Here is a 22,807-nt window from a genome sequence, read left to right as displayed (position 1 = left end):
CGTCGTTCTGTATGCGCTTCCTGCGTATTTCTGTATTCTCTGACAAAATTCCAGTGGTGTTGTTGGTTCTTCTATTAGTCACAACAATTCGCAGTCCCCAAAAAGGGGAAGCACACCGTTCCTGGAGGCACTGCAATACCAGGTCGATGCGTGGAGTGGACGGAGCAAGCCCCGGTTCCGGCTCCATGTGCCAAAAATCAATTTAATATGCAGTCCCCGGATAGGGGACGTATCAGATATTAAACTGATAAGAACAGATACTACACTTGATCTTAGCCAAAAGGCCGAGAAGCGATGACACAATGACGCAGCGGCAGGGGAGCCGGCAAAGGCGACGCCCATCTGGGAAGCGGTGAGGCGAAATTTTCGGGTATTTGGGATTTTGTGAAAAACCTACTTTTGCACACTAGTCCTAGGTCTTTTGCCCGATCTGGCCCAAACCAGTGCAGAAAGATTCTCTGGAGTCTGACTGTCCGTCCAGATCGGAAAAAAAGTGGGAATTTCGATTCAGCTTGGCGGCGGCAGGCCGAAACCTACGGGCTGGGCGAGGCGGGGTCTGCTAGAACGGCTATAGCTCTTGGACGGAACGAGACAATTTCACCCAAGCCGGTACACCCGTGCACGGGCTCAGTCTGGGGTCAGGCGAGAAAGGACGCGGTGAATGGCCACCTAGTGGCGCTTTAAAATGAAAAAGCAACAACATGAGAGCGGCTATAGGCGAACGTATGTCGCGTGCTTTTTCACAGCACGCGCACGAGACAGTCGTACCATACGACAGAAAACCTCCATCCGAACAACTTTGCCTTTGGGACCACTGCTGTCAATCAACTCGTCCGTTGAATATCAAAGTTTGTGGGAAAAACCACATTCGGCAAACCGGTCGCAGGTTTCGACAACCTCGATGAAAACAAACGCAGTTCAGTTCTCTGAACTCTCCGGGTCACTGGCTGACACAGCAGAAAGAGACAGAAACATAACAAAACTGGTGCAACTTCACCCTTTGGGGCAGTGGGCGGCGCCACAAGCGTCAAGAACCGCACGCTTTTTCCCTCCACGCTATCTGCTTTTAACCAGTGTGTACAGGGGAGAGCGCGAACGCAGTCCCCCACTACCATAAATTATGCAGTCGAGATTCCCACATTTGGGGAATTCGCAGGGGTCAGCACAACCGGAGTGCAATGGCCGAGCCTCGCCCTGGGTGAACCACCTTCCTGATCATGGTGTCTCCCCTGCCAGGTAAGTATGAGTTGCCTGGCCTCCAGGCAGAGGCGCCCTATCCCCCTTCGCCATCCTCAAACACGGTGACCTTCCCCTCCCCCAAGAAAAGGAAGGACGGGGCACCTTCCATTGCTTGACTGCTGCGTGCGTGCGTGCGTGACCTTGATTTGAATCAGGTGTCCCTAATCCATCCAACACAAACCCCTGATTCGACTCATCAGCTCGTTGGTAAAGACTCTCAAATAAGAGGGACATCAAAAAACGTGCTGTGACGGTGATGAGTCAGCCGGCCGGCAACCGACGCTTTTGTTCTTCTTTTTTCCCTATGCTCATATGACCGCAGCTTGCTGCTTTCTCTGTGGCACGGTCATCGTTGCGTCACCTCATCGTCATTCTGTATGCGCTTCCTGCGTATTTCTGTATTCTCTGACAAAAAAAATTCCAGTGGTGTTGTTGGTTCTTCTATTAGTCACAACAATTCGCAGTCCCCAAAAAGGGGAAGCACACCGTTCCTGGAGGCACTGCAATACCAGGTCGATGCGTGGAGTGGACGGAGCAAGCCCCGGTTCCGGCTCCATGTGCCAAAAATCAATTTAATATGCAGTCCCCGGATAGGGGACGTATCAGATATTAAACTGATAAGAACAGATACTACACTTGATCTTAGCCAAAAGGCCGAGAAGCGATGACACAATGACGCAGCGGCAGGGGAGCCGGCAAAGGCGACGCCCATCTGGGAAGCGGTGAGGGGGGGAGGGTTGGCAAAGGCCTTACGTCGTAGAGACCTGAAACTTTGAGGGATGGTACTAGCCACTCGCTCTACAACATCACCAAGGCTGGCCCCCCGATGGGCCCGGCACGAAATGGCTCGTAGCTCCCAAACCGCACGCCGCAGAACCAAGTGTCTTATATCATCGGAATCCTTGGCTCGAGCCGAGCGAGACGCATGCCTCGGATTCGAAGGTTGCGCTGGCGAAATTTTCGGGTATTTGGGATTTTGTGAAAAACCTACTTTTGCACACTAGTCCTAGGTCTTTTGCCCGATCTGGCCCAAACCAGTGCAGAAAGATTCTCTGGAGTCTGACTGTCCGTCCAGATCGGAAAAAAAGTGGGAATTTCGATTCAGCTTGGCGGCGGCAGGCCGAAACCTACGGGCTGGGCGAGGCGGGGTCTGCCTCCACGCTATCTGCTTTTAACCAGTGTGTACAGGGGAGAGCGCGAACGCAGTCCCCCACTACCATAAATTATGCAGTCGAGATTCCCACATTTGGGGAATTCGCAGGGGTCAGCACAACCGGAGTGCAATGGCCGAGCCTCGCCCTGGGTGAACCACCTTCCTGATCATGGTGTCTCCCCTGCCAGGTAAGTATGAGTTGCCTGGCCTCCAGGCAGAGGCCCCCTATCCCCCTTCGCCATCCTCAAACACGGTGACCTTCCCCTCCCCCAAGAAAAGGAAGGACGGGGCACCTTCCATTGCTTGACTGCTGCGTGCGTGCGTGCGTGACCTTGATTTGAATCAGGTGTCCCTAATCCATCCAACACAAACCCCTGATTCGACTCATCAGCTCGTTGGTAAAGACTCTCAAATAAGAGGGACATCAAAAAACGTGCTGTGACGGTGATGAGTCAGCCGGCCGGCAACCGACGCTTTTGTTCTTCTTTTTTCCCTATGCTCATATGACCGCAGCTTGCTGCTTTCTCTGTGGCACGGTCATCGTTGCGTCACCTCATCGTCGTTCTGTATGCGCTTCCTGCGTATTTCTGTATTCTCTGACAAAATTCCAGTGGTGTTGTTGGTTCTTCTATTAGTCACAACAATTCGCAGTCCCCAAAAAGGGGAAGCACACCGTTCCTGGAGGCACTGCAATACCAGGTCGATGCGTGGAGTGGACGGAGCAAGCCCCGGTTCCGGCTCCATGTGCCAAAAATCAATTTAATATGCAGTCCCCGGATAGGGGACGTATCAGATATTAAACTGATAAGAACAGATACTACACTTGATCTTAGCCAAAAGGCCGAGAAGCGATGACACAATGACGCAGCGGCAGGGGAGCCGGCAAAGGCGACGCCCATCTGGGAAGCGGTGAGGCGAAATTTTCGGGTATTTGGGATTTTGTGAAAAACCTACTTTTGCACACTAGTCCTAGGTCTTTTGCCCGATCTGGCCCAAACCAGTGCAGAAAGATTCTCTGGAGTCTGACTGTCCGTCCAGATCGGAAAAAAAGTGGGAATTTCGATTCAGCTTGGCGGCGGCAGGCCGAAACCTACGGGCTGGGCGAGGCGGGGTCTGCTAGAACGGCTATAGCTCTTGGACGGAACGAGACAATTTCACCCAAGCCGGTACACCCGTGCACGGGCTCAGTCTGGGGTCAGGCGAGAAAGGACGCGGTGAATGGCCACCTAGTGGCGCTTTAAAATGAAAAAGCAACAACATGAGAGCGGCTATAGGCGAACGTATGTCGCGTGCTTTTTCACAGCACGCGCACGAGACAGTCGTACCATACGACAGAAAACCTCCATCCGAACAACTTTGCCTTTGGGACCACTGCTGTCAATCAACTCGTCCGTTGAATATCAAAGTTTGTGGGAAAAACCACATTCGGCAAACCGGTCGCAGGTTTCGACAACCTCGATGAAAACAAACGCAGTTCAGTTCTCTGAACTCTCCGGGTCACTGGCTGACACAGCAGAAAGAGACAGAAACATAACAAAACTGGTGCAACTTCACCCTTTGGGGCAGTGGGCGGCGCCACAAGCGTCAAGAACCGCACGCTTTTTCCCTCCACGCTATCTGCTTTTAACCAGTGTGTACAGGGGAGAGCGCGAACGCAGTCCCCCACTACCATAAATTATGCAGTCGAGATTCCCACATTTGGGGAATTCGCAGGGGTCAGCACAACCGGAGTGCAATGGCCGAGCCTCGCCCTGGGTGAACCACCTTCCTGATCATGGTGTCTCCCCTGCCAGGTAAGTATGAGTTGCCTGGCCTCCAGGCAGAGGCGCCCTATCCCCCTTCGCCATCCTCAAACACGGTGACCTTCCCCTCCCCCAAGAAAAGGAAGGACGGGGCACCTTCCATTGCTTGACTGCTGCGTGCGTGCGTGCGTGACCTTGATTTGAATCAGGTGTCCCTAATCCATCCAACACAAACCCCTGATTCGACTCATCAGCTCGTTGGTAAAGACTCTCAAATAAGAGGGACATCAAAAAACGTGCTGTGACGGTGATGAGTCAGCCGGCCGGCAACCGACGCTTTTGTTCTTCTTTTTTCCCTATGCTCATATGACCGCAGCTTGCTGCTTTCTCTGTGGCACGGTCATCGTTGCGTCACCTCATCGTCATTCTGTATGCGCTTCCTGCGTATTTCTGTATTCTCTGACAAAAAAAATTCCAGTGGTGTTGTTGGTTCTTCTATTAGTCACAACAATTCGCAGTCCCCAAAAAGGGGAAGCACACCGTTCCTGGAGGCACTGCAATACCAGGTCGATGCGTGGAGTGGACGGAGCAAGCCCCGGTTCCGGCTCCATGTGCCAAAAATCAATTTAATATGCAGTCCCCGGATAGGGGACGTATCAGATATTAAACTGATAAGAACAGATACTACACTTGATCTTAGCCAAAAGGCCGAGAAGCGATGACACAATGACGCAGCGGCAGGGGAGCCGGCAAAGGCGACGCCCATCTGGGAAGCGGTGAGGGGGGGAGGGTTGGCAAAGGCCTTACGTCGTAGAGACCTGAAACTTTGAGGGATGGTACTAGCCACTCGCTCTACAACATCACCAAGGCTGGCCCCCCGATGGGCCCGGCACGAAATGGCTCGTAGCTCCCAAACCGCACGCCGCAGAACCAAGTGTCTTATATCATCGGAATCCTTGGCTCGAGCCGAGCGAGACGCATGCCTCGGATTCGAAGGTTGCGCTGGCGAAATTTTCGGGTATTTGGGATTTTGTGAAAAACCTACTTTTGCACACTAGTCCTAGGTCTTTTGCCCGATCTGGCCCAAACCAGTGCAGAAAGATTCTCTGGAGTCTGACTGTCCGTCCAGATCGGAAAAAAAGTGGGAATTTCGATTCAGCTTGGCGGCGGCAGGCCGAAACCTACGGGCTGGGCGAGGCGGGGTCTGCTAGAACGGCTATAGCTCTTGGACGGAACGAGACAATTTCACCCAAGCCGGTACACCCGTGCACGGGCTCAGTCTGGGGTCAGGCGAGAAAGGACGCGGTGAATGGCCACCTAGTGGCGCTTTAAAATGAAAAAGCAACAACATGAGAGCGGCTATAGGCGAACGTATGTCGCGTGCTTTTTCACAGCACGCGCACGAGACAGTCGTACCATACGACAGAAAACCTCCATCCGAACAACTTTGCCTTTGGGACCACTGCTGTCAATCAACTCGTCCGTTGAATATCAAAGTTTGTGGGAAAAACCACATTCGGCAAACCGGTCGCAGGTTTCGACAACCTCGATGAAAACAAACGCAGTTCAGTTCTCTGAACTCTCCGGGTCACTGGCTGACACAGCAGAAAGAGACAGAAACATAACAAAACTGGTGCAACTTCACCCTTTGGGGCAGTGGGCGGCGCCACAAGCGTCAAGAACCGCACGCTTTTTCCCTCCACGCTATCTGCTTTTAACCAGTGTGTACAGGGGAGAGCGCGAACGCAGTCCCCCACTACCATAAATTATGCAGTCGAGATTCCCACATTTGGGGAATTCGCAGGGGTCAGCACAACCGGAGTGCAATGGCCGAGCCTCGCCCTGGGTGAACCACCTTCCTGATCATGGTGTCTCCCCTGCCAGGTAAGTATGAGTTGCCTGGCCTCCAGGCAGAGGCCCCCTATCCCCCTTCGCCATCCTCAAACACGGTGACCTTCCCCTCCCCCAAGAAAAGGAAGGACGGGGCACCTTCCATTGCTTGACTGCTGCGTGCGTGCGTGCGTGACCTTGATTTGAATCAGGTGTCCCTAATCCATCCAACACAAACCCCTGATTCGACTCATCAGCTCGTTGGTAAAGACTCTCAAATAAGAGGGACATCAAAAAACGTGCTGTGACGGTGATGAGTCAGCCGGCCGGCAACCGACGCTTTTGTTCTTCTTTTTTCCCTATGCTCATATGACCGCAGCTTGCTGCTTTCTCTGTGGCACGGTCATCGTTGCGTCACCTCATCGTCATTCTGTATGCGCTTCCTGCGTATTTCTGTATTCTCTGACAAAATTCCAGTGGTGTTGTTGGTTCTTCTATTAGTCACAACAATTCGCAGTCCCCAAAAAGGGGAAGCACACCGTTCCTGGAGGCACTGCAATACCAGGTCGATGCGTGGAGTGGACGGAGCAAGCCCCGGTTCCGGCTCCATGTGCCAAAAATCAATTTAATATGCAGTCCCCGGATAGGGGACGTATCAGATATTAAACTGATAAGAACAGATACTACACTTGATCTTAGCCAAAAGGCCGAGAAGCGATGACACAATGACGCAGCGGCAGGGGAGCCGGCAAAGGCGACGCCCATCTGGGAAGCGGTGAGGGGGGGAGGGTTGGCAAAGGCCTTACGTCGTAGAGACCTGAAACTTTGAGGGATGGTACTAGCCACTCGCTCTACAACATCACCAAGGCTGGCCCCCCGATGGGCCCGGCACGAAATGGCTCGTAGCTCCCAAACCGCACGCCGCAGAACCAAGTGTCTTATATCATCGGAATCCTTGGCTCGAGCCGAGCGAGACGCATGCCTCGGATTCGAAGGTTGCGCTGGCGAAATTTTCGGGTATTTGGGATTTTGTGAAAAACCTACTTTTGCACACTAGTCCTAGGTCTTTTGCCCGATCTGGCCCAAACCAGTGCAGAAAGATTCTCTGGAGTCTGACTGTCCGTCCAGATCGGAAAAAAAGTGGGAATTTCGATTCAGCTTGGCGGCGGCAGGCCGAAACCTACGGGCTGGGCGAGGCGGGGTCTGCTAGAACGGCTATAGCTCTTGGACGGAACGAGACAATTTCACCCAAGCCGGTACACCCGTGCACGGGCTCAGTCTGGGGTCAGGCGAGAAAGGACGCGGTGAATGGCCACCTAGTGGCGCTTTAAAATGAAAAAGCAACAACATGAGAGCGGCTATAGGCGAACGTATGTCGCGTGCTTTTTCACAGCACGCGCACGAGACAGTCGTACCATACGACAGAAAACCTCCATCCGAACAACTTTGCCTTTGGGACCACTGCTGTCAATCAACTCGTCCGTTGAATATCAAAGTTTGTGGGAAAAACCACATTCGGCAAACCGGTCGCAGGTTTCGACAACCTCGATGAAAACAAACGCAGTTCAGTTCTCTGAACTCTCCGGGTCACTGGCTGACACAGCAGAAAGAGACAGAAACATAACAAAACTGGTGCAACTTCACCCTTTGGGGCAGTGGGCGGCGCCACAAGCGTCAAGAACCGCACGCTTTTTCCCTCCACGCTATCTGCTTTTAACCAGTGTGTACAGGGGAGAGCGCAAACGCAGTCCCCCACTACCATAAATTATGCAGTCGAGATTCCCACATTTGGGGAATTCGCAGGGGTCAGCACAACCGGAGTGCAATGGCCGAGCCTCGCCCTGGGTGAACCACCTTCCTGATCATGGTGTCTCCCCTGCCAGGTAAGTATGAGTTGCCTGGCCTCCAGGCAGAGGCGCCCTATCCCCCTTCGCCATCCTCAAACACGGTGACCTTCCCCTCCCCCAAGAAAAGGAAGGACGGGGCACCTTCCATTGCTTGACTGCTGCGTGCGTGCGTGCGTGACCTTGATTTGAATCAGGTGTCCCTAATCCATCCAACACAAACCCCTGATTCGACTCATCAGCTCGTTGGTAAAGACTCTCAAATAAGAGGGACATCAAAAAACGTGCTGTGACGGTGATGAGTCAGCCGGCCGGCAACCGACGCTTTTGTTCTTCTTTTTTCCCTATGCTCATATGACCGCAGCTTGCTGCTTTCTCTGTGGCACGGTCATCGTTGCGTCACCTCATCGTCGTTCTGTATGCGCTTCCTGCGTATTTCTGTATTCTCTGACAAAATTCCAGTGGTGTTGTTGGTTCTTCTATTAGTCACAACAATTCGCAGTCCCCAAAAAGGGGAAGCACACCGTTCCTGGAGGCACTGCAATACCAGGTCGATGCGTGGAGTGGACGGAGCAAGCCCCGGTTCCGGCTCCATGTGCCAAAAATCAATTTAATATGCAGTCCCCGGATAGGGGACGTATCAGATATTAAACTGATAAGAACAGATACTACACTTGATCTTAGCCAAAAGGCCGAGAAGCGATGACACAATGACGCAGCGGCAGGGGAGCCGGCAAAGGCGACGCCCATCTGGGAAGCGGTGAGGCGAAATTTTCGGGTATTTGGGATTTTGTGAAAAACCTACTTTTGCACACTAGTCCTAGGTCTTTTGCCCGATCTGGCCCAAACCAGTGCAGAAAGATTCTCTGGAGTCTGACTGTCCGTCCAGATCGGAAAAAAAGTGGGAATTTCGATTCAGCTTGGCGGCGGCAGGCCGAAACCTACGGGCTGGGCGAGGCGGGGTCTGCTAGAACGGCTATAGCTCTTGGACGGAACGAGACAATTTCACCCAAGCCGGTACACCCGTGCACGGGCTCAGTCTGGGGTCAGGCGAGAAAGGACGCGGTGAATGGCCACCTAGTGGCGCTTTAAAATGAAAAAGCAACAACATGAGAGCGGCTATAGGCGAACGTATGTCGCGTGCTTTTTCACAGCACGCGCACGAGACAGTCGTACCATACGACAGAAAACCTCCATCCGAACAACTTTGCCTTTGGGACCACTGCTGTCAATCAACTCGTCCGTTGAATATCAAAGTTTGTGGGAAAAACCACATTCGGCAAACCGGTCGCAGGTTTCGACAACCTCGATGAAAACAAACGCAGTTCAGTTCTCTGAACTCTCCGGGTCACTGGCTGACACAGCAGAAAGAGACAGAAACATAACAAAACTGGTGCAACTTCACCCTTTGGGGCAGTGGGCGGCGCCACAAGCGTCAAGAACCGCACGCTTTTTCCCTCCACGCTATCTGCTTTTAACCAGTGTGTACAGGGGAGAGCGCGAACGCAGTCCCCCACTACCATAAATTATGCAGTCGAGATTCCCACATTTGGGGAATTCGCAGGGGTCAGCACAACCGGAGTGCAATGGCCGAGCCTCGCCCTGGGTGAACCACCTTCCTGATCATGGTGTCTCCCCTGCCAGGTAAGTATGAGTTGCCTGGCCTCCAGGCAGAGGCCCCCTATCCCCCTTCGCCATCCTCAAACACGGTGACCTTCCCCTCCCCCAAGAAAAGGAAGGACGGGGCACCTTCCATTGCTTGACTGCTGCGTGCGTGCGTGCGTGACCTTGATTTGAATCAGGTGTCCCTAATCCATCCAACACAAACCCCTGATTCGACTCATCAGCTCGTTGGTAAAGACTCTCAAATAAGAGGGACATCAAAAAACGTGCTGTGACGGTGATGAGTCAGCCGGCCGGCAACCGACGCTTTTGTTCTTCTTTTTTCCCTATGCTCATATGACCGCAGCTTGCTGCTTTCTCTGTGGCACGGTCATCGTTGCGTCACCTCATCGTCATTCTGTATGCGCTTCCTGCGTATTTCTGTATTCTCTGACAAAATTCCAGTGGTGTTGTTGGTTCTTCTATTAGTCACAACAATTCGCAGTCCCCAAAAAGGGGAAGCACACCGTTCCTGGAGGCACTGCAATACCAGGTCGATGCGTGGAGTGGACGGAGCAAGCCCCGGTTCCGGCTCCATGTGCCAAAAATCAATTTAATATGCAGTCCCCGGATAGGGGACGTATCAGATATTAAACTGATAAGAACAGATACTACACTTGATCTTAGCCAAAAGGCCGAGAAGCGATGACACAATGACGCAGCGGCAGGGGAGCCGGCAAAGGCGACGCCCATCTGGGAAGCGGTGAGGGGGGGAGGGTTGGCAAAGGCCTTACGTCGTAGAGACCTGAAACTTTGAGGGATGGTACTAGCCACTCGCTCTACAACATCACCAAGGCTGGCCCCCCGATGGGCCCGGCACGAAATGGCTCGTAGCTCCCAAACCGCACGCCGCAGAACCAAGTGTCTTATATCATCGGAATCCTTGGCTCGAGCCGAGCGAGACGCATGCCTCGGATTTGAAGGTTGCGCTGGCGAAATTTTCGGGTATTTGGGATTTTGTGAAAAACCTACTTTTGCACACTAGTCCTAGGTCTTTTGCCCGATCTGGCCCAAACCAGTGCAGAAAGATTCTCTGGAGTCTGACTGTCCGTCCAGATCGGAAAAAAAGTGGGAATTTCGATTCAGCTTGGCGGCGGCAGGCCGAAACCTACGGGCTGGGCGAGGCGGGGTCTGCTAGAACGGCTATAGCTCTTGGACGGAACGAGACAATTTCACCCAAGCCGGTACACCCGTGCACGGGCTCAGTCTGGGGTCAGGCGAGAAAGGACGCGGTGAATGGCCACCTAGTGGCGCTTTAAAATGAAAAAGCAACAACATGAGAGCGGCTATAGGCGAACGTATGTCGCGTGCTTTTTCACAGCACGCGCACGAGACAGTCGTACCATACGACAGAAAACCTCCATCCGAACAACTTTGCCTTTGGGACCACTGCTGTCAATCAACTCGTCCGTTGAATATCAAAGTTTGTGGGAAAAACCACATTCGGCAAACCGGTCGCAGGTTTCGACAACCTCGATGAAAACAAACGCAGTTCAGTTCTCTGAACTCTCCGGGTCACTGGCTGACACAGCAGAAAGAGACAGAAACATAACAAAACTGGTGCAACTTCACCCTTTGGGGCAGTGGGCGGCGCCACAAGCGTCAAGAACCGCACGCTTTTTCCCTCCACGCTATCTGCTTTTAACCAGTGTGTACAGGGGAGAGCGCAAACGCAGTCCCCCACTACCATAAATTATGCAGTCGAGATTCCCACATTTGGGGAATTCGCAGGGGTCAGCACAACCGGAGTGCAATGGCCGAGCCTCGCCCTGGGTGAACCACCTTCCTGATCATGGTGTCTCCCCTGCCAGGTAAGTATGAGTTGCCTGGCCTCCAGGCAGAGGCGCCCTATCCCCCTTCGCCATCCTCAAACACGGTGACCTTCCCCTCCCCCAAGAAAAGGAAGGACGGGGCACCTTCCATTGCTTGACTGCTGCGTGCGTGCGTGCGTGACCTTGATTTGAATCAGGTGTCCCTAATCCATCCAACACAAACCCCTGATTCGACTCATCAGCTCGTTGGTAAAGACTCTCAAATAAGAGGGACATCAAAAAACGTGCTGTGACGGTGATGAGTCAGCCGGCCGGCAACCGACGCTTTTGTTCTTCTTTTTTCCCTATGCTCATATGACCGCAGCTTGCTGCTTTCTCTGTGGCACGGTCATCGTTGCGTCACCTCATCGTCGTTCTGTATGCGCTTCCTGCGTATTTCTGTATTCTCTGACAAAATTCCAGTGGTGTTGTTGGTTCTTCTATTAGTCACAACAATTCGCAGTCCCCAAAAAGGGGAAGCACACCGTTCCTGGAGGCACTGCAATACCAGGTCGATGCGTGGAGTGGACGGAGCAAGCCCCGGTTCCGGCTCCATGTGCCAAAAATCAATTTAATATGCAGTCCCCGGATAGGGGACGTATCAGATATTAAACTGATAAGAACAGATACTACACTTGATCTTAGCCAAAAGGCCGAGAAGCGATGACACAATGACGCAGCGGCAGGGGAGCCGGCAAAGGCGACGCCCATCTGGGAAGCGGTGAGGCGAAATTTTCGGGTATTTGGGATTTTGTGAAAAACCTACTTTTGCACACTAGTCCTAGGTCTTTTGCCCGATCTGGCCCAAACCAGTGCAGAAAGATTCTCTGGAGTCTGACTGTCCGTCCAGATCGGAAAAAAAGTGGGAATTTCGATTCAGCTTGGCGGCGGCAGGCCGAAACCTACGGGCTGGGCGAGGCGGGGTCTGCTAGAACGGCTATAGCTCTTGGACGGAACGAGACAATTTCACCCAAGCCGGTACACCCGTGCACGGGCTCAGTCTGGGGTCAGGCGAGAAAGGACGCGGTGAATGGCCACCTAGTGGCGCTTTAAAATGAAAAAGCAACAACATGAGAGCGGCTATAGGCGAACGTATGTCGCGTGCTTTTTCACAGCACGCGCACGAGACAGTCGTACCATACGACAGAAAACCTCCATCCGAACAACTTTGCCTTTGGGACCACTGCTGTCAATCAACTCGTCCGTTGAATATCAAAGTTTGTGGGAAAAACCACATTCGGCAAACCGGTCGCAGGTTTCGACAACCTCGATGAAAACAAACGCAGTTCAGTTCTCTGAACTCTCCGGGTCACTGGCTGACACAGCAGAAAGAGACAGAAACATAACAAAACTGGTGCAACTTCACCCTTTGGGGCAGTGGGCGGCGCCACAAGCGTCAAGAACCGCACGCTTTTTCCCTCCACGCTATCTGCTTTTAACCAGTGTGTACAGGGGAGAGCGCGAACGCAGTCCCCCACTACCATAAATTATGCAGTCGAGATTCCCACATTTGGGGAATTCGCAGGGGTCAGCACAACCGGAGTGCAATGGCCGAGCCTCGCCCTGGGTGAACCACCTTCCTGATCATGGTGTCTCCCCTGCCAGGTAAGTATGAGTTGCCTGGCCTCCAGGCAGAGGCCCCCTATCCCCCTTCGCCATCCTCAAACACGGTGACCTTCCCCTCCCCCAAGAAAAGGAAGGACGGGGCACCTTCCATTGCTTGACTGCTGCGTGCGTGCGTGCGTGACCTTGATTTGAATCAGGTGTCCCTAATCCATCCAACACAAACCCCTGATTCGACTCATCAGCTCGTTGGTAAAGACTCTCAAATAAGAGGGACATCAAAAAACGTGCTGTGACGGTGATGAGTCAGCCGGCCGGCAACCGACGCTTTTGTTCTTCTTTTTTCCCTATGCTCATATGACCGCAGCTTGCTGCTTTCTCTGTGGCACGGTCATCGTTGCGTCACCTCATCGTCATTCTGTATGCGCTTCCTGCGTATTTCTGTATTCTCTGACAAAATTCCAGTGGTGTTGTTGGTTCTTCTATTAGTCACAACAATTCGCAGTCCCCAAAAAGGGGAAGCACACCGTTCCTGGAGGCACTGCAATACCAGGTCGATGCGTGGAGTGGACGGAGCAAGCCCCGGTTCCGGCTCCATGTGCCAAAAATCAATTTAATATGCAGTCCCCGGATAGGGGACGTATCAGATATTAAACTGATAAGAACAGATACTACACTTGATCTTAGCCAAAAGGCCGAGAAGCGATGACACAATGACGCAGCGGCAGGGGAGCCGGCAAAGGCGACGCCCATCTGGGAAGCGGTGAGGGGGGGAGGGTTGGCAAAGGCCTTACGTCGTAGAGACCTGAAACTTTGAGGGATGGTACTAGCCACTCGCTCTACAACATCACCAAGGCTGGCCCCCCGATGGGCCCGGCACGAAATGGCTCGTAGCTCCCAAACCGCACGCCGCAGAACCAAGTGTCTTATATCATCGGAATCCTTGGCTCGAGCCGAGCGAGACGCATGCCTCGGATTCGAAGGTTGCGCTGGCGAAATTTTCGGGTATTTGGGATTTTGTGAAAAACCTACTTTTGCACACTAGTCCTAGGTCTTTTGCCCGATCTGGCCCAAACCAGTGCAGAAAGATTCTCTGGAGTCTGACTGTCCGTCCAGATCGGAAAAAAAGTGGGAATTTCGATTCAGCTTGGCGGCGGCAGGCCGAAACCTACGGGCTGGGCGAGGCGGGGTCTGCTAGAACGGCTATAGCTCTTGGACGGAACGAGACAATTTCACCCAAGCCGGTACACCCGTGCACGGGCTCAGTCTGGGGTCAGGCGAGAAAGGACGCGGTGAATGGCCACCTAGTGGCGCTTTAAAATGAAAAAGCAACAACATGAGAGCGGCTATAGGCGAACGTATGTCGCGTGCTTTTTCACAGCACGCGCACGAGACAGTCGTACCATACGACAGAAAACCTCCATCCGAACAACTTTGCCTTTGGGACCACTGCTGTCAATCAACTCGTCCGTTGAATATCAAAGTTTGTGGGAAAAACCACATTCGGCAAACCGGTCGCAGGTTTCGACAACCTCGATGAAAACAAACGCAGTTCAGTTCTCTGAACTCTCCGGGTCACTGGCTGACACAGCAGAAAGAGACAGAAACATAACAAAACTGGTGCAACTTCACCCTTTGGGGCAGTGGGCGGCGCCACAAGCGTCAAGAACCGCACGCTTTTTCCCTCCACGCTATCTGCTTTTAACCAGTGTGTACAGGGGAGAGCGCAAACGCAGTCCCCCACTACCATAAATTATGCAGTCGAGATTCCCACATTTGGGGAATTCGCAGGGGTCAGCACAACCGGAGTGCAATGGCCGAGCCTCGCCCTGGGTGAACCACCTTCCTGATCATGGTGTCTCCCCTGCCAGGTAAGTATGAGTTGCCTGGCCTCCAGGCAGAGGCGCCCTATCCCCCTTCGCCATCCTCAAACACGGTGACCTTCCCCTCCCCCAAGAAAAGGAAGGACGGGGCACCTTCCATTGCTTGACTGCTGCGTGCGTGCGTGCGTGACCTTGATTTGAATCAGGTGTCCCTAATCCATCCAACACAAACCCCTGATTCGACTCATCAGCTCGTTGGTAAAGACTCTCAAATAAGAGGGACATCAAAAAACGTGCTGTGACGGTGATGAGTCAGCCGGCCGGCAACCGACGCTTTTGTTCTTCTTTTTTCCCTATGCTCATATGACCGCAGCTTGCTGCTTTCTCTGTGGCACGGTCATCGTTGCGTCACCTCATCGTCGTTCTGTATGCGCTTCCTGCGTATTTCTGTATTCTCTGACAAAATTCCAGTGGTGTTGTTGGTTCTTCTATTAGTCACAACAATTCGCAGTCCCCAAAAAGGGGAAGCACACCGTTCCTGGAGGCACTGCAATACCAGGTCGATGCGTGGAGTGGACGGAGCAAGCCCCGGTTCCGGCTCCATGTGCCAAAAATCAATTTAATATGCAGTCCCCGGATAGGGGACGTATCAGATATTAAACTGATAAGAACAGATACTACACTTGATCTTAGCCAAAAGGCCGAGAAGCGATGACACAATGACGCAGCGGCAGGGGAGCCGGCAAAGGCGACGCCCATCTGGGAAGCGGTGAGGCGAAATTTTCGGGTATTTGGGATTTTGTGAAAAACCTACTTTTGCACACTAGTCCTAGGTCTTTTGCCCGATCTGGCCCAAACCAGTGCAGAAAGATTCTCTGGAGTCTGACTGTCCGTCCAGATCGGAAAAAAAGTGGGAATTTCGATTCAGCTTGGCGGCGGCAGGCCGAAACCTACGGGCTGGGCGAGGCGGGGTCTGCTAGAACGGCTATAGCTCTTGGACGGAACGAGACAATTTCACCCAAGCCGGTACACCCGTGCACGGGCTCAGTCTGGGGTCAGGCGAGAAAGGACGCGGTGAATGGCCACCTAGTGGCGCTTTAAAATGAAAAAGCAACAACATGAGAGCGGCTATAGGCGAACGTATGTCGCGTGCTTTTTCACAGCACGCGCACGAGACAGTCGTACCATACGACAGAAAACCTCCATCCGAACAACTTTGCCTTTGGGACCACTGCTGTCAATCAACTCGTCCGTTGAATATCAAAGTTTGTGGGAAAAACCACATTCGGCAAACCGGTCGCAGGTTTCGACAACCTCGATGAAAACAAACGCAGTTCAGTTCTCTGAACTCTCCGGGTCACTGGCTGACACAGCAGAAAGAGACAGAAACATAACAAAACTGGTGCAACTTCACCCTTTGGGGCAGTGGGCGGCGCCACAAGCGTCAAGAACCGCACGCTTTTTCCCTCCACGCTATCTGCTTTTAACCAGTGTGTACAGGGGAGAGCGCGAACGCAGTCCCCCACTACCATAAATTATGCAGTCGAGATTCCCACATTTGGGGAATTCGCAGGGGTCAGCACAACCGGAGTGCAATGGCCGAGCCTCGCCCTGGGTGAACCACCTTCCTGATCATGGTGTCTCCCCTGCCAGGTAAGTATGAGTTGCCTGGCCTCCAGGCAGAGGCGCCCTATCCCCCTTCGCCATCCTCAAACACGGTGACCTTCCCCTCCCCCAAGAAAAGGAAGGACGGGGCACCTTCCATTGCTTGACTGCTGCGTGCGTGCGTGCGTGACCTTGATTTGAATCAGGTGTCCCTAATCCATCCAACACAAACCCCTGATTCGACTCATCAGCTCGTTGGTAAAGACTCTCAAATAAGAGGGACATCAAAAAACGTGCTGTGACGGTGATGAGTCAGCCGGCCGGCAACCGACGCTTTTGTTCTTCTTTTTTCCCTATGCTCATATGACCGCAGCTTGCTGCTTTCTCTGTGGCACGGTCATCGTTGCGTCACCTCATCGTCATTCTGTATGCGCTTCCTGCGTATTTCTGTATTCTCTGACAAAAAAAATTCCAGTGGTGTTGTTGGTTCTTCTATTAGTCACAACAATTCGCAGTCCCCAAAAAGGGGAAGCACACCGTTCCTGGAGGCACTGCAATACCAGGTCGATGCGTGGAGTGGACGGAGCAAGCCCCGGTTCCGGCTCCATGTGCCAAAAATCAATTTAATATGCAGTCCCCGGATAGGGGACGTATCAGATATTAAACTGATAAGAACAGATACTACACTTGATCTTAGCCAAAAGGCCGAGAAGCGATGACACAATGACGCAGCGGCAGGGGAGCCGGCAAAGGCGACGCCCATCTGGGAAGCGGTGAGGGGGGGAGGGTTGGCAAAGGCCTTACGTCGTAGAGACCTGAAACTTTGAGGGATGGTACTAGCCACTCGCTCTACAACATCACCAAGGCTGGCCCCCCGATGGGCCCGGCACGAAATGGCTCGTAGCTCCCAAACCGCACGCCGCAGAACCAAGTGTCTTATATCATCGGAATCCTTGGCTCGAGCCGAGCGAGACGCATGCCTCGGATTCGAAGGTTGCGCTGGCGAAATTTTCGGGTATTTGGGATTTTGTGAAAAACCTACTTTTGCACACTAGTCCTAGGTCTTTTGCCCGATCTGGCCCAAACCAGTGCAGAAAGATTCTCTGGAGTCTGACTGTCCGTCCAGATCGGAAAAAAAGTGGGAATTTCGATTCAGCTTGGCGGCGGCAGGCCGAAACCTACGGGCTGGGCGAGGCGGGGTCTGCTAGAACGGCTATAGCTCTTGGACGGAACGAGACAATTTCACCCAAGCCGGTACACCCGTGCACGGGCTCAGTCTGGGGTCAGGCGAGAAAGGACGCGGTGAATGGCCACCTAGTGGCGCTTTAAAATGAAAAAGCAACAACATGAGAGCGGCTATAGGCGAACGTATGTCGCGTGCTTTTTCACAGCACGCGCACGAGACAGTCGTACCATACGACAGAAAACCTCCATCCGAACAACTTTGCCTTTGGGACCACTGCTGTCAATCAACTCGTCCGTTGAATATCAAAGTTTGTGGGAAAAACCACATTCGGCAAACCGGTCGCAGGTTTCGACAACCTCGATGAAAACAAACGCAGTTCAGTTCTCTGAACTCTCCGGGTCACTGGCTGACACAGCAGAAAGAGACAGAAACATAACAAAACTGGTGCAACTTCACCCTTTGGGGCAGTGGGCGGCGCCACAAGCGTCAAGAACCGCACGCTTTTTCCCTCCACGCTATCTGCTTTTAACCAGTGTGTACAGGGGAGAGCGCGAACGCAGTCCCCCACTACCATAAATTATGCAGTCGAGATTCCCACATTTGGGGAATTCGCAGGGGTCAGCACAACCGGAGTGCAATGGCCGAGCCTCGCCCTGGGTGAACCACCTTCCTGATCATGGTGTCTCCCCTGCCAGGTAAGTATGAGTTGCCTGGCCTCCAGGCAGAGGCCCCCTATCCCCCTTCGCCATCCTCAAACACGGTGACCTTCCCCTCCCCCAAGAAAAGGAAGGACGGGGCACCTTCCATTGCTTGACTGCTGCGTGCGTGCGTGACCTTGATTTGAATCAGGTGTCCCTAATCCATCCAACACAAACCCCTGATTCGACTCATCAGCTCGTTGGTAAAGACTCTCAAATAAGAGGGACATCAAAAAACGTGCTGTGACGGTGATGAGTCAGCCGGCCGGCAACCGACGCTTTTGTTCTTCTTTTTTCCCTATGCTCATATGACCGCAGCTTGCTGCTTTCTCTGTGGCACGGTCATCGTTGCGTCACCTCATCGTCGTTCTGTATGCGCTTCCTGCGTATTTCTGTATTCTCTGACAAAAAAAATTCCAGTGGTGTTGTTGGTTCTTCTATTAGTCACAACAATTCGCAGTCCCCAAAAAGGGGAAGCACACCGTTCCTGGAGGCACTGCAATACCAGGTCTATGCGTGGAGTGGACGGAGCAAGCCCCGGTTCCGGCTCCATGTGCCAAAAATCAATTTAATATGCAGTCCCCGGATAGGGGACGTATCAGATATTAAACTGATAAGAACAGATACTACACTTGATCTTAGCCAAAAGGCCGAGAAGCGATGACACAATGACGCAGCGGCAGGGGAGCCGGCAAAGGCGACGCCCATCTGGGAAGCGGTGAGGGGGGGAGGGTTGGCAAAGGCCTTACGTCGTAGAGACCTGAAACTTTGAGGGATGGTACTAGCCACTCGCTCTACAACATCACCAAGGCTGGCCCCCCGATGGGCCCGGCACGAAATGGCTCGTAGCTCCCAAACCGCACGCCGCAGAACCAAGTGTCTTATATCATCGGAATCCTTGGCTCGAGCCGAGCGAGACGCATGCCTCGGATTCGAAGGTTGCGCTGGCGAAATTTTCGGGTATTTGGGATTTTGTGAAAAACCTACTTTTGCACACTAGTCCTAGGTCTTTTGCCCGATCTGGCCCAAACCAGTGCAGAAAGATTCTCTGGAGTCTGACTGTCCGTCCAGATCGGAAAAAAAGTGGGAATTTCGATTCAGCTTGGCGGCGGCAGGCCGAAACCTACGGGCTGGGCGAGGCGGGGTCTGCTAGAACGGCTATAGCTCTTGGACGGAACGAGACAATTTCACCCAAGCCGGTACACCCGTGCACGGGCTCAGTCTGGGGTCAGGCGAGAAAGGACGCGGTGAATGGCCACCTAGTGGCGCTTTAAAATGAAAAAGCAACAACATGAGAGCGGCTATAGGCGAACGTATGTCGCGTGCTTTTTCACAGCACGCGCACGAGACAGTCGTACCATACGACAGAAAACCTCCATCCGAACAACTTTGCCTTTGGGACCACTGCTGTCAATCAACTCGTCCGTTGAATATCAAAGTTTGTGGGAAAAACCACATTCGGCAAACCGGTCGCAGGTTTCGACAACCTCGATGAAAACAAACGCAGTTCAGTTCTCTGAACTCTCCGGGTCACTGGCTGACACAGCAGAAAGAGACAGAAACATAACAAAACTGGTGCAACTTCACCCTTTGGGGCAGTGGGCGGCGCCACAAGCGTCAAGAACCGCACGCTTTTTCCCTCCACGCTATCTGCTTTTAACCAGTGTGTACAGGGGAGAGCGCGAACGCAGTCCCCCACTACCATAAATTATGCAGTCGAGATTCCCACATTTGGGGAATTCGCAGATGTCAGCGCGAGCAACGTGCAACTGTGTAGACTGTAGACTGTAGACTGTAGACAGTTCGGTCATCCGATTGGTCGAAAGTCTACACACTGTAGACAGTTCGGGCTTCTGATTGGTCGAAAGTCTACATTACCCGCGGCAACTGTAGACTTTCGGCCAATCGGGTGCGTCAGAAAGCGGCCGCGCAAACACATGAGAACATTCAACGATCCTGTCAGAAGATCATCTGTCACACGCAATACAACATTACTTTCATCTACATTTTATTCAGCGTTTGTGGTAAGAACTATGTATTATAATATTCACACAGTGTTAAAATGCAAAGAAATGCTATATTTTCATTGATTTTATTCCGTGAATTGTCTGAATGAGAATGAATAGACAGCGTCAGCTAACGGTAACGTCTATTTTACTACTATAACGGCCGCAAGCCCGTTATAGTGCACATGTACTATAATAAAACCAAGGTTTCTGAACATGTACACTATAGTAAAACCAAGGTTATATGTACTATAATAAAACCAAGGTTTCTGCACATGTACACTATAATAAAACCAAGGTTTCTGTATATGTACTGTATAATAAAACCAAGGTTTCTGTATATGTACTGTATAATAAAACCAAGGTTACATGTACTATAATAAAACCAAGGTTTCTGTATATGTACTGTATAATAAAACCAAGGTTACATGTACTATAATAAAACCAAGGTTTCTGTATATGTACACTATTATAAAACCAAGGTTGCATGTACTATAATAAAACCAAGGTTACATAATAAAACCAAGGTTTCTGTATATGTACACTATAATAAAACCAAGGTTACATGTACTATAATAAAACCAAGGTTTCTGTATATGTACACTATAATAAAACCAAGGTTACATAATAAAACCAAGGTTTCTGCACATGTACTATAATAAAACCAAGGTTTCTGTATATGTACTGTATAATAAAACCAAGGTTTCTGTATATGTACACTATAATAAAACCAAGGTTTCTGTATATGTACACTATAATAAAACCAAGGTTTCTGCACATGTACTATAATAAACCCATGGTTACATGCAGACTATAATAAACCCATGGTTACATGTACACTATAATAAAACCATGGTTGCATGCACACTATAATAAACCCATGGTTGCATGCACACTATAATAAAACCATGGTTACATGCAGACTATAATAAAACCATGGTTACATGTACACTATAATAAACCCATGGTTGCATGTAAACTATAATAAAACCATGGTTGCATGCACACTATAATAAAACCATGGTTACATGCAGACTATAATAAAACCATGGTTGCATGCACACTATAATAAACCCATGGTTACATGTACACTATAATAAACCCATGGTTGCATGCACACTATAATAAAACCATGGTTACATGTACACTATAATAAAACCATGGTTACATGCAGACTATAATAAAACCATGGTTACATGTACACTATAATAAACCCATGGTTGCATGCACACTATAATAAAACCATGGTTACATGCAGACTATAATAAAACCATGGTTACATGTACACTATAATAAACCCATGGTTGCATGTAAACTATAATAAAACCATGGTTGCATGCACACTATAATAAAACCATGGTTACATGCAGACTATAATAAAACCATGGTTGCATGCACACTATAATAAACCCATGGTTACATGTACACTATAATAAACCCATGGTTGCATGCACACTATAATAAAACCATGGTTACATGCAGACTATAATAAACCCATGGTTGCATGTAAACTATAATAAAACCAAGGTTGCATGCACGCTATAATAAAACCATGGTTACATGCAGACTATAATAAACCCACACTGTAAAAAATTGTGTCGTAAAATAACGGTAATCTACTGGCAGCTGTGGTTGCCAGCAATGTACTGTTAATTTACAGCCCTCTACTGTTTATATACAGCTCTCATTTTTTACAGTATTTTACCGTAATAATACCATGAAAGATAACTTTTCATTTGGAAAACTGATTGCTTCAAACAGTTCTCATTTTAAAACTAGTATTTATAGGTGTTTGTATCGTAAAACTACATTTGAGTCATTTCACACGTGTAAGGTGTAGTAGTAAAATGATTTAGAAACATGACTTTAACTTCACTTTTTGCGGTTCATTGTGAGCAATAGCACACACGTATGTGATAAATTACTCAACAAACGGCTCATAACTGCATCAGCAAACACAGTCACTGCCGTTAAATAAAGCATCAGGCAGCATATCATCAATGTTTCTCTGCTCATCCTGGACTGAAGCACAGGCTCTACTCTTCAGCACAACGGTAACCCACAAAACTAATGAATTCATCTAAAAGATCTCTTCTATATCATCTTGTGCAACAACACATAAACTCAGGTCATTTTAATATTTACTCTCCTTATCAGTTACTGACTTTGCACAACTTTTTTCTAATAACTTTCACTAATATTTCAGTGAAAATATCTTGATTCATCTGATAAATTTGACTGTTATGTTTTACAGTATATTACTGTTTTTCCTTGATTTAACGGTAATCTACTGGCAGCTCTGGTTGCCAGTAAAGTGCTGTTTTTTTACAGAACTTTTCTGTAAATTAATTTACAGTTTCTTACTGTTAATTTACGGTTCCCACTGTGGGTTTTTTCATCTAACCCCTTTAACCCTTTTAACCCCACAGCAAAATCTTCAGTTTTAAATGAACACTGAAGAGTGTACACACTACAGAGTGTTAGAGTAATTGAAGCATTGTTGAAGTTCATGAGATAATTAAGAGATTAATTAAGTGATAACTGAGAACACCTGTTAGCAAGAATCACTGAAGGACAGAGAAACACAAGAACTACAACTGACTTCAGCCACAGCTTTAGATTAAATCAACTGAAGATAAAAGAAG

The 22,807-nt window shown here is 50.5% G+C and overlaps 23 non-coding genes across 23 annotated transcripts; all 23 read right to left on the bottom strand.

The window, feature by feature from the left end:
• Positions 1–105: 105 nt before the first annotated feature.
• On the bottom strand, positions 106–296 carry LOC137079793 (U2 spliceosomal RNA). The gene has a single exon (XR_010905729.1). It is a non-coding gene; the product is annotated as a U2 spliceosomal RNA (small nuclear RNA).
• Positions 297–1,080: 784 nt separating this feature from the next.
• LOC137080350 (U1 spliceosomal RNA) lies at positions 1,081–1,244 on the bottom strand. Its single transcript, XR_010906202.1, has one exon. It is a non-coding gene; the product is annotated as a U1 spliceosomal RNA (small nuclear RNA).
• Positions 1,245–1,714: 470 nt separating this feature from the next.
• On the bottom strand, positions 1,715–1,905 carry LOC137079792 (U2 spliceosomal RNA). The gene has a single exon (XR_010905728.1). It is a non-coding gene; the product is annotated as a U2 spliceosomal RNA (small nuclear RNA).
• Positions 1,906–2,424: 519 nt separating this feature from the next.
• On the bottom strand, positions 2,425–2,588 carry LOC137080349 (U1 spliceosomal RNA). Its single transcript, XR_010906201.1, has one exon. It is a non-coding gene; the product is annotated as a U1 spliceosomal RNA (small nuclear RNA).
• A 466-nt stretch (positions 2,589–3,054) lies between these two features.
• LOC137079791 (U2 spliceosomal RNA) lies at positions 3,055–3,245 on the bottom strand. Its single transcript, XR_010905727.1, has one exon. It is a non-coding gene; the product is annotated as a U2 spliceosomal RNA (small nuclear RNA).
• Positions 3,246–4,029: 784 nt separating this feature from the next.
• On the bottom strand, positions 4,030–4,193 carry LOC137080348 (U1 spliceosomal RNA). The gene has a single exon (XR_010906200.1). It is a non-coding gene; the product is annotated as a U1 spliceosomal RNA (small nuclear RNA).
• A 470-nt stretch (positions 4,194–4,663) lies between these two features.
• Positions 4,664–4,854, bottom strand: LOC137079790 (U2 spliceosomal RNA). The gene has a single exon (XR_010905726.1). It is a non-coding gene; the product is annotated as a U2 spliceosomal RNA (small nuclear RNA).
• Positions 4,855–5,862: 1,008 nt separating this feature from the next.
• LOC137080347 (U1 spliceosomal RNA) lies at positions 5,863–6,026 on the bottom strand. The gene has a single exon (XR_010906199.1). It is a non-coding gene; the product is annotated as a U1 spliceosomal RNA (small nuclear RNA).
• A 466-nt stretch (positions 6,027–6,492) lies between these two features.
• LOC137079789 (U2 spliceosomal RNA) lies at positions 6,493–6,683 on the bottom strand. The gene has a single exon (XR_010905725.1). It is a non-coding gene; the product is annotated as a U2 spliceosomal RNA (small nuclear RNA).
• Positions 6,684–7,691: 1,008 nt separating this feature from the next.
• On the bottom strand, positions 7,692–7,855 carry LOC137079625 (U1 spliceosomal RNA). Its single transcript, XR_010905573.1, has one exon. It is a non-coding gene; the product is annotated as a U1 spliceosomal RNA (small nuclear RNA).
• Positions 7,856–8,321: 466 nt separating this feature from the next.
• Positions 8,322–8,512, bottom strand: LOC137079788 (U2 spliceosomal RNA). The gene has a single exon (XR_010905724.1). It is a non-coding gene; the product is annotated as a U2 spliceosomal RNA (small nuclear RNA).
• A 784-nt stretch (positions 8,513–9,296) lies between these two features.
• LOC137080346 (U1 spliceosomal RNA) lies at positions 9,297–9,460 on the bottom strand. The gene has a single exon (XR_010906198.1). It is a non-coding gene; the product is annotated as a U1 spliceosomal RNA (small nuclear RNA).
• Positions 9,461–9,926: 466 nt separating this feature from the next.
• LOC137079787 (U2 spliceosomal RNA) lies at positions 9,927–10,117 on the bottom strand. The gene has a single exon (XR_010905723.1). It is a non-coding gene; the product is annotated as a U2 spliceosomal RNA (small nuclear RNA).
• Positions 10,118–11,125: 1,008 nt separating this feature from the next.
• On the bottom strand, positions 11,126–11,289 carry LOC137079623 (U1 spliceosomal RNA). Its single transcript, XR_010905572.1, has one exon. It is a non-coding gene; the product is annotated as a U1 spliceosomal RNA (small nuclear RNA).
• Positions 11,290–11,755: 466 nt separating this feature from the next.
• On the bottom strand, positions 11,756–11,946 carry LOC137079785 (U2 spliceosomal RNA). Its single transcript, XR_010905721.1, has one exon. It is a non-coding gene; the product is annotated as a U2 spliceosomal RNA (small nuclear RNA).
• A 784-nt stretch (positions 11,947–12,730) lies between these two features.
• Positions 12,731–12,894, bottom strand: LOC137080344 (U1 spliceosomal RNA). The gene has a single exon (XR_010906197.1). It is a non-coding gene; the product is annotated as a U1 spliceosomal RNA (small nuclear RNA).
• Positions 12,895–13,360: 466 nt separating this feature from the next.
• On the bottom strand, positions 13,361–13,551 carry LOC137079784 (U2 spliceosomal RNA). The gene has a single exon (XR_010905720.1). It is a non-coding gene; the product is annotated as a U2 spliceosomal RNA (small nuclear RNA).
• A 1,008-nt stretch (positions 13,552–14,559) lies between these two features.
• LOC137079622 (U1 spliceosomal RNA) lies at positions 14,560–14,723 on the bottom strand. The gene has a single exon (XR_010905571.1). It is a non-coding gene; the product is annotated as a U1 spliceosomal RNA (small nuclear RNA).
• A 466-nt stretch (positions 14,724–15,189) lies between these two features.
• LOC137079782 (U2 spliceosomal RNA) lies at positions 15,190–15,380 on the bottom strand. The gene has a single exon (XR_010905719.1). It is a non-coding gene; the product is annotated as a U2 spliceosomal RNA (small nuclear RNA).
• Positions 15,381–16,164: 784 nt separating this feature from the next.
• LOC137080343 (U1 spliceosomal RNA) lies at positions 16,165–16,328 on the bottom strand. The gene has a single exon (XR_010906196.1). It is a non-coding gene; the product is annotated as a U1 spliceosomal RNA (small nuclear RNA).
• A 470-nt stretch (positions 16,329–16,798) lies between these two features.
• LOC137079781 (U2 spliceosomal RNA) lies at positions 16,799–16,989 on the bottom strand. Its single transcript, XR_010905718.1, has one exon. It is a non-coding gene; the product is annotated as a U2 spliceosomal RNA (small nuclear RNA).
• Positions 16,990–17,997: 1,008 nt separating this feature from the next.
• On the bottom strand, positions 17,998–18,161 carry LOC137080342 (U1 spliceosomal RNA). Its single transcript, XR_010906195.1, has one exon. It is a non-coding gene; the product is annotated as a U1 spliceosomal RNA (small nuclear RNA).
• A 466-nt stretch (positions 18,162–18,627) lies between these two features.
• Positions 18,628–18,818, bottom strand: LOC137080054 (U2 spliceosomal RNA). Its single transcript, XR_010905974.1, has one exon. It is a non-coding gene; the product is annotated as a U2 spliceosomal RNA (small nuclear RNA).
• Positions 18,819–22,807: the final 3,989 nt, after the last annotated feature.

This window comes from Pseudorasbora parva, chromosome 6, assembly GCF_024679245.1.
Source record: "Pseudorasbora parva isolate DD20220531a chromosome 6, ASM2467924v1, whole genome shotgun sequence".
NCBI classification, from domain to species: domain Eukaryota; kingdom Metazoa; phylum Chordata; class Actinopteri; order Cypriniformes; family Gobionidae; genus Pseudorasbora; species Pseudorasbora parva.
This window is presented reverse-complemented; position numbering and strand designations above follow the sequence as displayed.